The sequence below is a fragment of the Protopterus annectens genome, chromosome 2.part1, assembly GCF_019279795.1.
Source record: "Protopterus annectens isolate FY-2018-M chromosome 2.part1, PAN1.0, whole genome shotgun sequence".
In the NCBI taxonomy this organism is placed as follows: Eukaryota; Metazoa; Chordata; order Ceratodontiformes; family Protopteridae; genus Protopterus; species Protopterus annectens.
This window is the reverse complement of record NC_056729.1, coordinates 34334243-34352937: the sequence shown is the minus strand read 5'-3', so window position 1 is coordinate 34352937 and position 18695 is coordinate 34334243. Positions and strand designations below refer to the sequence as shown.

General features: G+C 39.5%; 1 protein-coding gene across 3 annotated transcripts in view; it reads right to left on the bottom strand.

Annotated features, from left to right (window-relative positions):
- The window catches only part of LOC122793954 (pantothenate kinase 3-like), a 1051947-nt gene extending 1042072 nt beyond the window's left edge, over positions 1-9875 (bottom strand). Inside the window, exon 1 of one of the 3 annotated variants that reach the window (XM_044062003.1) lies at positions 9653-9875. The gene's annotated coding sequence lies outside the window, so the exon portion shown is untranslated. Of the gene's footprint in view, positions 1-9591 lie in introns of all 3 variants that reach the window. The other 2 variants (XM_044062002.1, XM_044062001.1) reach the window with 2 other exon arrangements.
- Between the last annotated feature and the right edge of the window lie 8820 nt (positions 9876-18695).

Here is an 18695-nt window from a genome sequence, read left to right as displayed (position 1 = left end):
TTCAGTCCTGGAGAGAACAAGGCACCTAATTTTATTAGCCATTAGTAGCTGATGCCAACCTGATTTGTTGTTTCTGTTGCCCTGTATTTTATCAATGACTGTAAATCTAAACAAGGCTTTTGAGTGTTTCTCTGTTTGTTTGTATAAAGCATTTGTTGGCTTTTTTTAATCTAATGTCACTTAATTGTTCTGATATCCTGAATTTCTAGATGTCTGTCCCACATAGAAAGCTGAACAGCTACAAGTAGCCATGTAAATAACCCATTCCGACTGACAATTAGCAAAAAAGGATATATTGAACACTTGCCCAGTGCTTTTACTAGTAAATTATTTAGTCTTCAGCATACTTTTGCAGTGGGTGCAGTGTCCGCATGGAAAGCAGTGCTTCAAGGGCCCACCTTCTAATGTTATTTGAGTTAGGCTGTTGTCAATTTTATTTACTTGTTTAAAATGATTCATGAATGAATCAATGTTCTTGCCCCTCCTGAAAGAAAAGTGGTATGTATTGTCCAAAATCGCACTGAGCTTCATATCAGCCAGTAAGACATTCCAATGCATGCAGACACTGTTAATAAGGACATCTATGTTCCTGCCATAAGTGGTGACTAATCTGATTTTGGAGTTATTATTTGGGGTTTTATCCCTGCAGTGAAGTAAACTTTCCATGTTCTGGTTGGCTGTCCAACATTTGCCTTGATAGATGTCCCCTTTTTTATAGTCCCTGTCATTAAATCTCCTAACCAAATCTGACTCATATGCATGGTAAGTATCAGCATCCGAACAAATCCGCTTCAGGCATAAAAATTGTGACTTTGGAATATTTCTGCATATATGGGGAGGGTGAAAGCTGGTGGCATGGAGCAAGGAGTTATACTGGGGGTATTTATGATAGACCTCAGATATCAATGTATGGTCAGAATTCCTAAATACTAATACGTACAAAGAGGTGATTCTATCGATATCGAACATGATCGTAAACTGGATCCCCATTTATTCTCATTCAAATAGGTAAATTCCTTGAGATATGAAATATCAGACCTCCATAATAACCAGCAATCATCCAAATATCTCCTCCATATGTCGATCTCATCTATGTAAATATTATGGGTCCTATCGTAAATGATCTGTTCTTCGATGTAGGCCATAAAGAGATTGGCATATATTGGAGCAAACGAAGCCCCCAATGCAGTCCCTTTGATCTGTAAATAACAGTTGTTCTGATAATACATAACATTTTTGGTTAATACAAGCTCAGCCAAGTAGAGTAAAAATTCAGTGGTGTCTTGTATTCTTGCTCCAACACATCTGAGCAATGGTTTACGGTGTAATGTCAAGAACTGTGATAGTGGTTCGGTAATTTGCTAAAGAGGTTTCTCATTTCTGTAGACTACTTAACCTGAAATTATTTTTTCAAACAGCATCCGATTCAGAATCACATTCAGGTTTCAGATATCACAAATCAAATTTTATTCCACCCATGGATCCGAATGTCTCCATGTTCTATAATTCCATTCTCAAAGATCTATATTTTAATTACAGGGAATCTCGTGTAAGGCATAACAAACTGTCCAGGAAGGAAATGGACATTATTCATGAATTGGCAGCCAACAAAGAACTGGTAATATTATCAGCAGACAAAGGTAGTACAATAGTGGTACAGGACTGGCCAATACAATTCAGAGGCTATGAGACAACTCTCTGACAATCGGTATTACATACATATGGTATTGGACCCTACTTCTGGTTTCAAGAGACAAATAGATGACTTTTTGCACTCTGCCAGGGAGGAAGGGATCATAACGGACAATATTGTTCACCATCTCACAGTTACTGACCCCTGTAGTCAGTAAATATACTTCTTACCTAAAATTCACACAAGTTTATAAAACCTACCAGGCAGACCTACTGTCTCGGGCAAAGGTTCAATTACCGAACCACTATCACAATTCTTGACATTACACCTTAAACCATTGCTCAAATGTGTTAAGAGCAAGAATACAAGACATCACCGAGTTTCTGTGTGTTATATCAGACATGCAGTTGAAAGCAGGGTGGTATATGTGTACTTTGGCTGTCTCTGCATTACATACGAACATTCCCCATTGGGCAGGCTTGGAGGCCTTAGAATATTGGTTATTCAAGTCTGAATTATATCCACCTGGTTTTAAAACATTTTTGCTCTGCTTGGCCGAGCATGTATTAACCAAAAATGTTATGTATTATCAGAACAACTGTTACTTACAGATCAAAGGGACTGCAATGGGGGCTTTGTTTGCTCCAATATATGCCGATCTCTTTATGGCCTACATCGAAGAACAGATAATTTACGATAGGACCCATAATATTTACACAGATGAGATTGACATATTAAGGAGATATCTGGATGATTGCTGGTTATTATGGAGGTCTGATATTGCATATCTCAAGGAGTTTGTTTCCTATTTGAATGAGAATAAAATGGGGGATCCAGTTTACGATCAAGTTTGATATCGACAGAATGACCTTTTTGTACGTATTAGTAATTAGAAAAGCTGACCATACATTGACATCTGAGGTCTATCATAAATACCCCCAGTATAACTCCTTGCTCCATGCCACCAACTTTCACCCTCCCCACATATGCAGAAATATTCCAAAGTCACAATTTTTATGCTTGAAGCGGATTTGTTCGGATGCTGATACTTACCATGCATATGAGTCAGATTTGGTTAGGAGATTTAATGACAGGGGCTATAAAAAAGGGGACATCTATCAAAGCAACTGTTGGGCAGCCAACCAGAACAGGGAAAGTTTATTTCAATACAGGGATAAAACCCCAAATAATAACTCCAAAATCAGATTAGTCACCACTTATGGCAGGAACATAGATGTCCTTATTAACAGTGTCCGCAGGCATTGGAATATCTTACTGGCTGATATTGAGCTCAGTGCGATTTTGTACACTACATGCCACTTTTCTTTCAGGATGGGCAAGAACATTGGTTCATTCATGAATCATTATGAACAAGTGAATAAAATTGACAACAGCCTGACTCGAATAACATTAGAAGGTGGGCCCTTGAAGGGCTGCTTTCCATGCGGACACTGCACCCACTGCAAAAGTATGCTGAAGACTTAAGAATTTACTAGTAAAAACACTGGACAAGTGTTCAATATATCTTTTTTTGCTAATTGTCAGTCGGAATGGGTTATTTACATGGCTACTTGTAGCTGTTAAGCTTTCTATGTGGGACAGACATCTAGAAATTCTGGATATCAGAACAACTAAGTGACATTAGATTAAAAAAGCCAACAAATGCTTTATACAAACATACAGAGAAACACCCAAAAGCCTTGTTTAGATTTACAGTCATTGATAAAATACAGGGCAACAGAAACAACAAATCAGGTTGGCATCAGCTAAAACAATATGGAGGAAAAAATGGATAATAAAATTAGGTGCCTTGTTCTCTCCAGGATTGAAAGAATACTTCTAATGCATTTAATTAATTGGTTCAATTTATCTACATTAACCTCTGGTGGGGCTATACTACAAAATAGGAGCATGTTTGCTTTGTGGATTTAATGCACTGAAGAAGGCTGGATTAAATAGCCGAAACTGGTCTGCTTTATTTTTGTTCTCCTTTACATGAATAAATCATTACAGTCACTGTTTGCTGGCTCCACTAATGTTTTTTGTTTTTTTCAAATCAAGATACAACCAAACATCCTGGTTTTGGGTGACTTTAAATTACCCATCCATGACTGGGTAAATTATACGTGTTCTAACTCGCATGCCAAAGGGTCCTGGACTTTGTTAATTTCAATGTCCTTGACCACCTGGTTGACACACCCACAAGAAGTCTACTCCTCGTTGGTCAGATCTGACCATAAGCTAATCACCCTAGATATCCACATCCCGCCCCCACCCCCCATTAAGGAAACCACAGTAAAAAATTTCTCCAAAGCCAATTTCATGCTTCTTAAGACAGAAGTATTGAGCTTCATGACACCCATGCAGATGGACAATACAGTTACGACTGCTGAATCCAACACAAATGCACTCTATAAGCACTTACACGAGTGCATGGATCGTGCTATCCCAAACGGAACCAAGACGCTATCCTCCAAAAAAGGAAGCCAATCTGGTGGCCCCCTGCCATAAGCAAACTCTACAACAGGAGGAGGAAATTGTTGCAAAAGAGTAAAATCCCATGAGTGGAGGAACTCCCTGGTCAGCCTCAGCAAGAAGCTGAGATCCCTTATAAGATCCTCCAAAGCTAGCTATGAAAACAAGATTGCCACTGATTCTAACGACAACCACAACGCATTCTATAGCTATGTCAAGAATCTCAATGGCAACATCCAGATCTGCTCTGAGATACAGCACAATGGCACAAAAATTACAGAACCAACTGATATTGCCAACATCCTGGCAGATAGGTTCAGTGCTAACTTTACCCCCCTCTCACCCCCTACAGGACCCATATCTATACAAGAAGAATGCAGAGTCCCTGTAATCACAACTTCACAGGTAAAAGCAGCACTCTCTAAAGCCAAAAACACAGCATGCATGGGACTGGACAACATCCCATGCTGCATTTTACACAAACCAGAACGAACTGGTTCCCCACCTAAACACCATGATCAATCATAGCCTCACGTCAGGCTTTGTGCCCACTGAATGGCGCACATCAATAGTTATCCCACTCCACAAAGGGGAGCCACCACTGATCCTGCGAACTACTGCCCTATTAGCCTGGTGTGCAAGGCCATGGAACGTATCATCATGGAATTCATAAACAAAGACACTGGTAACCTCCAAACTCTGGACCCCACCCAGTTCGTGTTTGTGAAAGGCAGATCTTGCCTCCTGAACCTGGTCGACTTCTTTGAGGCAGTCACCAAAGCCATAGACGAGGGTAAGGTGGTTCACACAGTCTATCTTGACCTCGCCAAGGCTTTCGACACCATCCTCCATTCTGGAATTATAGCTAAATTCACTAAACTAGGTATAAATCTCTATGTCACAAGATGGGTTGCCAACTGGCTCACTGACAGAACCCACACTGCAAAAGTTGCAGACTCCAAATCTGGCTTCAAACCAGTGACAAGTGGAGTACCACAGGGTTCAGTCCTGGGACCTCTCCGGTTTGGTATCTACTTCTCTGAAGTACAGGCTAACACAGAAGACCTCTAACGAAGTTTGCAGATGACTGCAAACTAGGAGCTATAGTCGAGTCCCCAAATGATGTGGACATCCTACAGAGGGGCCTCACTGAGACAGATGCCTGGTGTCAAGAGCCATGGCCTCAAGCTCAATGCCAAAAAGTACATTGTTATCCCCTTTCGTAAAAATTCTGTACCCATGAACTACCACATAGGCAGCAGTCTTCTTAACACCGAATGTGTGATAAGAGACCTTGGGACCCAGGTGGACAGTAGTCTCTCCTTTGATAATCACATTGCCACAGTAGTCAGGAAATCATTCTACATGGCACACCTCATCACAAAAGGGTTCTCATCCAGGAAAAAAGAAGTCATTGTTCTCCTCTACTGGAAACTCAGACTCATTATAGAGTACAATGCCCCTTTTGAAATGTACCGCAGAAGACATCTGCAGCAGCTGGAAAGGCCACAGAAGTACCTCACAAAGAGAATTACTGCCCTCAAACAGATGACCTACACTGATCATCTCAAAACCAGCTTTATTCTGTAGCATATCGCCTACTCCAAGGTGATCTCTGCCTAACATATAAAGCTATGTTAAACCCAGAGCTGTTGGACATGCTACACCTAAAGAAATCCCAATCCCTCGAGCTACACACTCTAGGCACCTAAACCTTGTCACCACAATAAACAGGACTTGCTGGAGGGATAGGATTCCTGTCCCAGATACTTCCCATACTCTGGAACAGGCTACCCATCTATGTCAAGCTAAGTTCCTCATTAACACTCAAGAAAAATCTTGAGTGGATTGGAAATAGGAAATACACCCCGGGGATCACTTCTGTGGCTCTGCTCGACAGGGGCACAGGAAATTAACTTTCTTGGGTTGGCGTAAGCCAGGGAACTTTGTTGGCTAGGCTTACTTAGGCCCTTGGGCCGATAGCCTAGTACCTACCTATGAACCTACATGAGCTCAACAAAGACGTGAGAAATAGCTAAATACTACAGCACTGTGTGAATCTTGAATTTAATGAAAAGGAGATGAAAGGCTGGACGGAGGAGAAGTAAAAAATAGGATAGAATCAGGAGGAGTTTATGAAACTCAAGTGTACTCTCAGATTACTCTAAAATGTTAACTTCCTGGTTGCTTAAAGCTTGGTTTAGAATGATGGTGGGGCAACAGTGCAGTACAAAAGCAACTGCATACAACCGATTGATAATTCAAGGAAACCATGCACATGGAAGAAAAACTTTTGATGGGTCACACATTGGTTGCTTCTAAATCTCATCAATGACCAAGGATTATGATTTTTAATCTGCTGTGCCCTTTCTACTCTCTCTTCAAAATTATGCCTACAAACTTTTTAAATACATTTTCTTGGAGTCATAAAAATGTACATTCTTTCTAACAATTTTCAGTTAAAATGCTCAAAACATATCTTGCAGTTTGGTTCATATTACTCCAAGTGCAAGACAGACTAAGGTCCAGATTAAATAAAAAAAAATTGTACTGTTTAAATACCATAACAGGAAACAACTCAATTGATTTTAGTACTAACACTTTTCAAAAAATCAGCAGCTCACAATAAAATAACAGACAATATAGACAAAATTAAATATTTGGTAAAAAACAACAAAACCATTCACTGCATGCTTATAAAAATCACTGATAAGAAAATAAAATGATGCTGCCAATATGTGAACACCACTACAAAGCACTGTGCTTATATTAGGGCATACACAGATGTACAGTGACAAGTGCCACCCATGGTGTGACATACAGGTGGCTGGCCAAGGAGATGCAGCAAGACTGTTGCCCACTTAAAAGTTAGTTTGTTCATTTTTTTTCTGGAGCAGATATAAAACCATCAAGTATACCTGGATTTGCTTCATTTTTGATCTAGCTCTCATATTCTTTTCTAAGGGGAGGGGGGGGGGGTCTGTTAAGTAATTTGTCAGACATTATTTTACATTACTTAATTTTTCAATAACTGCAGCTTCGTGTGCAACCTGCTGTTTTTGAAGGAGATGACACAATAAGACAGTATAATGTCTATGGGGAGGACGTCTGACCCTTACAGGACCCCACCATAATACTTAAAAGTAATATGGACAGTAGAGGGTGCAGGGGGGGAGGCATGCTGGAGATGTTTCAATGACAGTGAGTCAGTAATGTCAGACATTAAAGTTTCAAACTGAGAAATAAAATATTAAAAAAAAAATTTTCCCAATTGTCACTTCTCCTCCACTCCCCTTTGGACAAAAAGAGTTTACCTCCACAACACAACCATGACACGAAACCTACAGTTCCACTGGAATGTCAATCAAGTGGGCAACCCACACACTTGTGTAAACTAGGATGGTGTGTCCTCAAGTAATCGATCGCCCAAAAGGCGTACATTACTGTTTATCACATAACCCTAGGTACCCTCATATTTGGGACTCAAAGCAACTTTACAGCTCTTCTGCTCCCTTACTCTCCACCTCAGCTCTACACATGCAGTATTGTATCACATATATGTAACACAAAACAGCAAATGTAAATGTTTAAAAATAGCAAGGGTTCCTGAAATGGCCCAGCTAAGTGTAAAGTTTAAGTTAATGTTAGTTTTTGGAAAATGTATATTCCAATACCAAACAATTACTATTTTCAAGGTTGAGGGAGCACTTCTCAAATAAAACAACTTCAGTAAATGCCTCTCTCTCTCTCTCTGCTCTATTCTGTTACCAGAAAGACAGCAACAGAAAAGTCTCTAGGAAAACAATTCAACCACCTCAGAAAATTTTAACCTCATGCAGCTCTTTACTGATTTAATGAGTACGGCCAGTTAATACATTATTTGATATATATATGCCAACAGTGCATGGCCAGTCCACTAGCATCCTTAAATGCCATGGACTCAAAACAGATCACCAGCCCAGGATCTTGATGGTTACTGTGGGGTGATAAAAGCCAGACGACCTTTCCACAAGGAAAAAAAGCAAACTATTGCCACACTGCCTGATAACAATGTAGGGAGACCAGCATAAGTAAGTGATGGTTCTTAGCTAGCAATCAAAGGAACATGTATGCTTGCAATTATGGAGGTTCAAGCTTGTGCCTGACTTAATAGGATAAGAAATCAAACCAAAATGATGATGATAATAATAACAACACAATAATAATAAATGCATCTGTATTGTGCAAACCGACTGGGACCACCAATACCCACTTCCAGCAGTGGTAATTAGTGGAGCCACCACAGCCTGAAGTCAGTTTATGTATTAAGAACAAACAAAAAAAGTCGTACAATTCTGACAATGTTGCAATACCACAGTATAATGTGCAATACCCAAGTGTGGAAAAAGTCAGACAAAATATTAATATGAATAAAACAGAACGCCTTCTGACAACATGGCGTATAGTAAAGAAGAGTCCGATTCTGAATTTTCTCGGTTTGAGTGTCTTAGCAAATTAATTAACTATAACTCTAGGACCACCTGTCAAAAAAGGAACTTACACCTTTGGGCTTCATTCAGCAATTGATGCATGAGGTGAGTAAGATAAAATACAGTATGAACGGGCATATATATATTAAAACATTGACTCATATCCAATGCAGCAAAAGGAAACAGCTACAACTTGTGACATCGTTATATAATCCGTTGAAAATTTCTCAAATAAAATGACAAATCAACTCAGTAATCCTTTTTGGCTAAGTAACTAAAACGTAAGGTGGGATGGGGTTTCCCTGAAGAGCATACAACAAAATCCCTGTTGCATTACTGATGTATAACATATACAAATACTATTGACTATACATGCAATGATACACCGTACACGAGCCTAAACAGTAATATCCTGGTGGATAATCTGATGATCTGGGCCTTCTTTTAAGCGCAGTCATTTTAAACAATACCGTTCGCATACCTCTCAACTGTCCCTGATTTTTTACTCAAATTTTAGGTCGGTCCCTCTTAATCCTCTTACACTGGGGGCTGTTGGAGAAAAGGTGATGAATTCCACAAACTAAATAATGACATAATTATAGTTATAACTTACTAAATAATGACAGTAATTAGAGTTATAGACTAATTTTAGTTTAGAAAATGTATAGTAATTCTATTTTCTTTTTCTGTCAATGTCTCAAGTTAATACTCTGATTGTCCCTCATCATTTCTGGATTTGTCCCCGATTCTGTTGCAGTATGTCCCTGACTGGTTGACAGCTATGCAATACGGTTTACATAAGCTAGACTCAATCATAACAAGGCAATTTGTACATAAACATCGGAGCATCCATACTTAAAGCTACTTCCCCATCCCCCTTTCAAATGTCGTCCGCTCAGGCGATTAAAACGTCAGTCCTCCTGACCTTATAAAAGGCACTCTGCTAAAATTCAAAGAGCCAGTGTATGCCTGCTAAACAGCTTTCAGCTGCCCTGGGCAAGCTGTATACAATACCTGCCTCAATCCTACCCGCGGATTGACCACATTCAATGTCACCAGAATAATGTCAACTCACTTTGACGGTCGACGAGACTCCCAATCTCGATGACTGTCTCGCTCTCGCTGCAGCAGCACCAGGGCTAACACAGGGACGACAACAATGAGAGAACGTGCTGACGTCAGAAGGAATGCCTGCAGCTTCATCACATGAGCTGCTTGAAGTCTTAGAAGAATGGATGCCTTCTTGTTGACAGTTTAGCTGACAGCTTTTCCTGGCGTCTTTAAAAATCACATTTTCCCACAACTATTTAAACTGTCACTTATTTTTATTTTTGTTTTCAGACCAGTAGAAGCATCTGGAAACGTGAGAGATTTTCCAAATATATTTTTCCCGTTCCATTTTCCAGTTAACCGTGGTCTTTGGACATATGCTGAAATAAACAAACAGACATATGCGTTGTGATAAAGAAACTTATAACTATATAAAATCAGACATTTGGACTGAGCGTGCTGTAGGCAGCACACACGCCGCTCCGCCAAATGTATTTATTTATGTTATTTATTTGTCTTTGTTGACTGGGCAAAACTCATTTTCAGCTGAGGCCCGGGGAGAAAAGCTCCGCATTAAAGTTACACGTATGATGTACATTTACAATTGCAGGGTAAAACCATCCACTCACGACCTTATTTCTTTTAATTAACGTAACACTTTAACACAAAAAAGTGAGAAACATTAACAATTGTCTAATTATTCAACAGAGAAATAACAAAAATAAAAAGAGAAAACTTAGAAAAGGAGATTAGTAAGGGATAAGTTAAAGAAATAGAAACTGTGGTTATGGAACAGGAAGCAATTGGTCAGGTGCCATATGAAGATAATTTGGAGCCTTCCACGGGAAACTAGTATAAACATTCACTTCAAGCGAGGCAGCAATGGAAGGAGCAGGAAACTCTGATGCAGTCAACGTAGAGGAGTGTTAGGCCAGTGAGTTTCCATATGATAGAGCAAGGGATGGCACAGGATGAAATTGATGAGACTGTGTCACAGGAAGGTGCAAAGGAAACCAGTATAAACGTTCACTTCAAGCCAGACAGCAAAAGAAGGGGCAGGAAACTGATACAGTCAATGTTGAGGAGTGTTAGGTCAATGAGTTCCCATATAATAGAGCAATGGACAGCAAAGGATGAAATTGATGAGACTGTCACAGGAAGGTGCTATAGAACTTTCTATAGAATGCCCGCGGGAATTGGAAATCAAGGGATGTGCCCTCAGTTTGGAAGAAAATGAGCTAAGAGAAGAATTGCTTGATTTAATAGACATGGACAGGTATGTCAAGATCAATGAAAGAAATAGACTACAGAAAGTTAATAAAACCCAAAAAGTCGGAAGTCTGATAAAACAAATGAACACAGTAATAAGGACTGTTCATAGAGATCCATGAGATATAACAGAAGTAAACAGGCTATATTACTTCTTCTTCCAGCTTTTCCCAGTTAGGGATCACCACAGCGGATCACTTGTATGCTCATGATTGGCAGTGGAGTTTTACAGTGTCGAGTTGCCAGCCCTGCACCCAACCTTCCACAGAAGGCACACACATGCACGCACTCATGCCTAGGGCCAATTTAGAGTGTCCAATCCACCTACAGCATGTCTTTGGAATGCGGGAGGAAACCAGAGCACCCAGAGGAAACCCACGTGACCAGAAGGAGGACATGCAGACTCAGCACAGAAGCCACCCTAGCTGAGGATGAACTGGAGAACCTCTTGCTGTGAGGCGGCAACACTAACCGCTGCACCACCACGGCCACCCAAACAGTCTATATTACTGTGTAGCTAAATTAATAGTTCTTCCACAAGAACACATAGTAGTGAGGGAAACGAAGGGGAGAAATCGATTACCATCATGGAAATATCAAATAGAGAAAATTATAAAGCAATTAAAAAGTGTCACTGTTAGAAGACTATAAAAGAGGGAATAGATCGACAAAAATACTAAGAAAGATAGATGTGATAAAAACAATGCACAATATTAGACCAGATCAGGATCTATCATGCACTATCACAAATAAACTAAAAATTTCAGCACAGGTGGAAAAACATAGAAGATACGAAGATATATATAAAGGAAAAGTACAAAATAAGCAATTTATTGATGACCCAAAAAGGTTTTATAGAGAACTGGGAAATAAGGTAAAAAGAATTGAAAGACCACCAAAAAAGAAGAAATAGATTTTGAAGAAGTATCTATGAAGATCCTGTGGAACATAGCAAACATGCTAAATGGATAGAAGAAGTAAAAGAAAGAATAAGAAGTTTAAAGGTACAGGATATGAAATGGGATGAAGTGACAGGTAGAGAGGTTCATAGGTTCATACTAGGCTATCTGCCCTAGGGCATTTATAAGCCTAGCCAGAGTGTGTTTGGCTTTCGCCACCCATTTTAAATTAATTTTGCTATGCCCTTTTTCGAGGTTAGTATACTGTGCCTCTGTCTAACAGTGACACAGAAGTGATACCCGGGGTAAACCTACGATCTCCCATCCACTCATCAAGATTCCTCTTGAAGAGAGTCAATGAGGGACTCTGCCTAACCTGGACTGGGATTTTATTCCAGAGTGAGGGGAGCCTCTGGGTTATGAATCTGTCCCTCCAGCATGTCCTATTTATTTCAGTGCTGAGGTTCAAGCCTCTCAAGCGCGTAGCTCAATGGGATTTGGATTTTCTGAGGTGCAGCATGTCCATTAATTCCGGGTTGGACATGGCTTTATACATCAGGCACAGATCGCCTCTGAGCAGGCGGTATGCCACTGAGTAGAGCTGGAGTTTCTTTAACCGGGCAGCATATGGCATCTGTTTGAGCCCTTTGATCCTCTTGGTGAGATACTTTTGGGGTCTTTCCAGTTGCTGCAGGTGTCTGGTAAGGTACATCCCAAAAGGGGCATTGTACTCAATTATGGGCCTGATGAGGGATGAGTAAAGAGGCACAATGACCTCCCCTGATCTAGATGTGAATCCCTTCATGATTAGGTGGGCTATATAAGATGTTTTTCTAACCACTGTGGCCGCGTGGTTGTCAAATGAGAGATTGTTATCAACTTGGGTCCCCAGGTTCCTAATTACTTCTTCTGTACTTAATGGATTACCACCTATGTGGTAATTTGTGGGCACTTTGTTTTTGCCAAAGGGGATGACTATACACTTTTTGGCGTTTAGCTTGAGGCCATAGCTCTGGCACCAGTTGTCTGTTTCTATGAGGCCCTTTTGGAGGATGTTTGTGTCGGCTGGAGAGTCGATTATGGCGCCCAGTTTGTAATCATCTGCGAACTTGGTCAGCCATAGTCCTTCCATGTTTGCCTGTACCTCCGAGAAATCTATACCAAACAAGAGAGGTCCCAGGACTGAGCCTTGTGGGATGCCACTTGTAACTGGTTTGGAGTCTGACATGGCTCCAGCAATTCTAACCATGTGGGTTCTGTCCTTGAGCCAGTTTGCAACCCATCTAGTGACATAGGGGTTTATATTTAAGCTGGTGAGCTTATCTATAATGCCCGAGTGGGGTTTGAAACAAAGTTAAGAAAAGCCTCTAATTGGAAAACCCCAGGCCCAGATGCAGTACCTAACTTCTGGTTAAAAGTATTAATATCTTTGCATGAAGATTTAGCCATGAATAAGAATTATTTATATGCGTACCCAGAACAGACACCAACCTGGCTAACAACAGGCAAAACAATGCTCCTACTTAAGAGTGAACCTTTAAGCTACCCCAAAAATTATAGATCAATAAATTACCTTCTGATGACGTATAAACTATACATGGAAATTGATGCTGACAGAGTTTATAGTCATTTACAAGAAAACTCAATTATGGCAGTAGAACAAAAGGGCAATACAAGAAAGTCATATGGAACAAAGGATAATTTGTTGTTAAATAAAGTCATATTGGAGAACTGTAAAAGGGGAAGAATCTAAGTATGGCATGGATTGACTACAAAAAAGCATTTGATAGTATCCCTCATTCATGGATAAAGGAGTGCTTAAAAATGTATAAGATACACCCCACACTGATCGACTACATTATAGTGACCATGAAACAGTGGCAGACCACTTTGCAATTAAGCCATGATAAAGGACAAATTGTTATCCCAGGGATAAAAATTCAAAGGGGGATATTCCAGGGTGACTCTCTGTCACCATTACTATTCTGCCTTTCCCTTAACCCATTAAGCTGTTTACTCAACAGCTTAGGCCATTGCTCTAATCTGGCTCCTAGAAAACAACAAAGTGTAAAGATTTCTCACCTTCTTTTTGTCGATGATTTAAAATTGTATAGCTCATCAGATGAGGAACTGAAAGCACAACTGCAAGTTGCCAAACTTTTTCAGATGATGTAAGAATGTCATTTGGTCTTGATAAATTTGCAAAAGCAAATTTTAAAACAGGAAAACATCAGTTTGGGACAAGAATGTAATATAAAAGTACTTGAGCAAAAAGGAGTGTATAAATATTTGGGAACTGATGAAGGATCCACAGTAAAACATGAGCAATTGTGAATAAAACTTAGTAAGGAATACTTCAGAAGACTTAAATTAACCCTGAAAACCACACTGATATCTAGGAACAAAATCCAAGCTATAAACCAATTTGCTCTTCCTGTCCTAACTTACAGTTTTGGAGTGACTGATTGGCCCCAAAATGTGTTGGATTGATTAGATAGGAAAACAAGAAGGATGCTTCATGCTCATCAAATGATTTATAAAAATCAGTGCATACCAAGATTAAATATTCCCCGTTCTGAAGGAGGAATGGGTCTCCTTGATATTGATTATATGTACAGATCTGCAATCGTGGGACTCCACACATATCTGCTGACCTCACAAGGAATACGTCAGAAGACTTAAATTAACCAAAACATTGGTTTATAAAGTCCATTGAACATGTGGGAGAAACAGACAAATGTAGGTTTTGTAAAACCGAATTGGAAACAGGTGCACACCTCTTTGCTGGTTGAGACATACTAATGGCAGAAGGATTGTATACTGAAAGGTATAATAATGTGGCGAGACTGTTGCACTGGGAATTGTGCAAATATTATGGTATTGAAGTGGCCAAAAACATTAGAAACATGAGCCACAAATCATCATAGAAAATGAAGAAGTCTACATCACATGGGATCATCCATTACCAACGGTTCAAAAGACAGATGCTAGAAAACCAGATATAGTGGTCCAAGAGAAGAAGACAAGAGTAGAAAAAAGTAAAAAATGTGGAAACCACACTGACATCTAGGAACAAAATCCAAGCTATAAACCTATTTGCTCTTCCTGTCCTAACTTACAGTTTTGGAGTGCCTGATTGGCCCCAAAATGTGTTGGATAGACTAGCTAGGAAAACAAGAAGGATGCGTCATGCTCACCAAATGATTTATAAAAATCAGTGCATACGAAGATTATATATTCCCCGTTCTGAAGGAGGAATGGGCCTCCTTGATATTGATTATATGTACAGATTTGCAATCGTGGGACTCCACACATATCTGCTGACCTCACAAGACCCAAATGTAGTGAAAGTTTTGAAACATGAGGAGAATAAATCTAAGATGGCTTCTCTGCTTAATCTAGCAGAAGCTTATCAGTGTCAAGCAGGAATGGAAATCAAACCAGAAGTAGATAAAAATCAGGCAGCAACTGAATGTGCCAAAAAAACAAAATAAAGAATATAAGGTGAAGGATCAGATGAGAAGGCAAAAAATGTGGAAAAAGCATAAATATAGCTGCAAGTATAGAAAACTTCTGGAAGAACCTCACGTTGATCAGGAATGAACACAGGAATGATTAAGGAGAGGTGAATTCAAACCAAGAGATGAAAGGTTAATACTGGCAGCCCATGATAGTGGGCTGCGTACACATTGGTTTATAAAGTCCATTGAACATGTGGGAGAAACAGACAAATGTAGGTTTTGTAAAACCGAATTGGAAACAGGTGCACACCTCTTTGCTGGTTGAGACATACTAATGGCAGAAGGATTGTATACTGAAAGGTATAATAATGTGGCGAGACTGTTGCACTGGAATTGTGCAAATATTATGGTATTGAAGTGGCCAAAAACATTAGAAACATGAGCCACAAATCATCATAGAAAATGAAGAAGTCTACATCACATGGGATCATCCATTACCAACGGTTCAAAAGACAGATGCTAGAAAACCAGATATAGTGGTCCAAGAGAAGAAGACAAGAGTAGAATTGATCATTGAAATTGCCACACCCAGTGACTACAGTGTCTTGCGTACAGGGAGACACAAAGTCATAAAATATCAAGATCTGCAGGCAGAATCGAGAGCAATGTGGAAGAAAGATACCCAGACGGTTCCAATAGTAGTAGGAGCAATGAGTCTTATAAAAAAATAATTTACAATTGTATTTAAATATGTTACCAATACATGTAACTCCATATGAATTGCACAAGTAGTAATTACTGGGCACATTGCAGATGCTGTGAAGAGCACTACTGGCTGACATCACAGATTGAAACAATACTAATTTCATGAACTTTAATCGTACATTGACTTAGGAATGGGGTCCATTCCCGTCATGGTATTAGAAACCCAAAAGACCTGGAGAAATTAAAAAAGGGAAAAACTACTTCCCCACCCCCCTTTCAAATGTCTGCTCAGGCGATTCAAATGTCAGTCCTCCTGACCTTATAAAAGGCACTCGCTCTGTCAAAATTCAAAGAGCCAGTGTATGCCTGCTAAACAGCTTTCAGCTTCTCTGGGCAAGCTGTATACAGTACCTACCTCAATCCTACCCACAGATTGACCACATTCAATGTCACCAGAATAATGTCAACTCATGTTGACGGTCGACAAGATTCCCAATCTCAATAACTGTCTCGCTGCAGCAGCACCAGTGCTAACACAGGGATGGTAACAAAGAGAGAACGCACTGACATCAGGAAGAATGTCTGCAGCTTCAAAACATGAGCTGTATGAAGCCTTAGAAAAATAGATTCCTTCTTATTGAGAGTTTACTTGACAACTTTTCCCAGCATCGCTAAATCACATTTTCCCACTGTCACTTATTTTCATTTTTGTTTTCAGTCCAGTCGAAGCACCTGGAAACCTGAGAGAGTTTCCAAATATATTTTACCCATTCCATTTTCCAGTTAACCATGGTCTTTGGGCATGTGCTGAAATAAGCACACATATGCATTGTGATAAAGAAACATCACTATATAAAATCAGAAATCTAGTCTGAGCGTGCTGTAGGCAGCATGCATGGGACTCTGCCAAATGTATTTATTTATTTTATTTTACTTTATTTATTTGTCTTTGTTGACTGGGAAAAGACCGACTGGGTAAAACTCATTTTCAGCTAAGGCCCAGGGAGAAAAGCTCCACATTAAAGTTACAGTCATGATGTACATTTACAATTGCAGGGTAAAACCATCAATTCATGACCTTATTTCTTTAATGAACATAACACTTTAAAACAGAACACAGGAGAAAAGTTAAAATCAGTTGCCTAATTATTCAACAGAGAAATAACATACAGATAAGGAAATGAGCATTATACAATCTTTGTTTAAATTTCCTACAAACTATCCATACTAATTATATAAGTATGTGTGCTGAAACTGCTGACCAAAAGCAGTAATAATCTTTTATCCAAAAGTGTTTACTTTATTTCACTTACACTTTTACCTTAAATACAAATTGTTTTAAAGTCTTTTTCCAGAGCACCTTACTTTTTAACATGCTTTTACAGAGCCATGATACAGCCTCCTTTGCAAACTTTCCTTGGGTCCTTTGTTTTACCTCTTTTTCAAAATAGTCATGAAGCATACTGTAGTGCTTAATAAATGAAGTACAACAACCATTAGCATCCATCACAAATAAATCATAAAATATTGCTTTTTTTCAAGCCATCAGCAAACATCTATAAAGAAGGTAATGAGTATAAACTAAGCATACCTCTTAACTGCCCTCAATTTTGACTCAAATTTTAGCTCTGTCCCTCTTCATCCCTTCTAAAATTGGTGACATTTGGAGGAAAGGTGGCGAATTACATTTAATAAGTAATGACAATAATTAGAACTATAGACTTTTGACTTCAGGGTCTAGAGTTAATAAAGCTAATATTGTTTCTCTAATTATTTTTGACCTTTTCCTGATTCTGTTAAGATTTGTCCCTAATTGGTCAAGAGATATAAGCAAAAGGTTTGGTATGGGTGGGAAATCAAAGTCAGGGTTGCCAGGTCCTTGGTTTTCCTGCCCAGTTGGACTGGTTTGGGAAGTTGCCTGCAGGAAATTTGGAGCAGCTGTGGGTTGTGGATTTTTGGGCTGGAAACTGTTGGGGGTTGCATTTTTTTTTGGCTGGAAACACCTGATTCGCTGGAACTTCCTGGAGGTGGAGCTGGGCAGAAAGGCGAAAGACGGGTGGTGCTGTGGTGGCTTTCCATTTGGCTGAGTAATGTGACATGTGAATGTGTGCACGTGAATCTCGGACTTAGTCCAATTAGACAGTAAGGAGATGGCCTACTCCTTAATAATTGATGAAAGCACTGACACTGAACTGGAAAAACAGCTCTGTGTGATGGTGCGATACTACAGTCCTTCACTAGGCTCTACTGTCACAATATTTCTTGTAATAACATCGCTTGAATGGGGAACAGCAGAAGGAATATTCAGTACAATTACCCAGTTTCTTGAATAAAATAAACTACCAATTAAATGCTTGTGCTTAGCAACTGATGGCTGTAATTATACGTGTGGAAGAAATAATTCAGTCATAACACGGTTTTGTGAAGTTTGTCCAGATACTGTGCACATAAAGTGTATATGTCATTCAATTCAACTAAGTTCATCTCATGCACTGAAGGTGATACCAAGAAACACTGAATTCATGATATCCTAGACCTATAACTGGTTTGCCCACAGTACCAATCACTGACTGAAATATCAGCAATTATTCAAATGCATTAAAGTTGGCAAAGAACCACTTGAGATTTTGAGGTTGCCAGACACACAGCTGTCTATCGCCTCATGTGTTCAGTGGGTCTTTGATCAATATGATGAACTGAAGCTTCATTTTCAGATAGCCAAAGATGGGCTGCA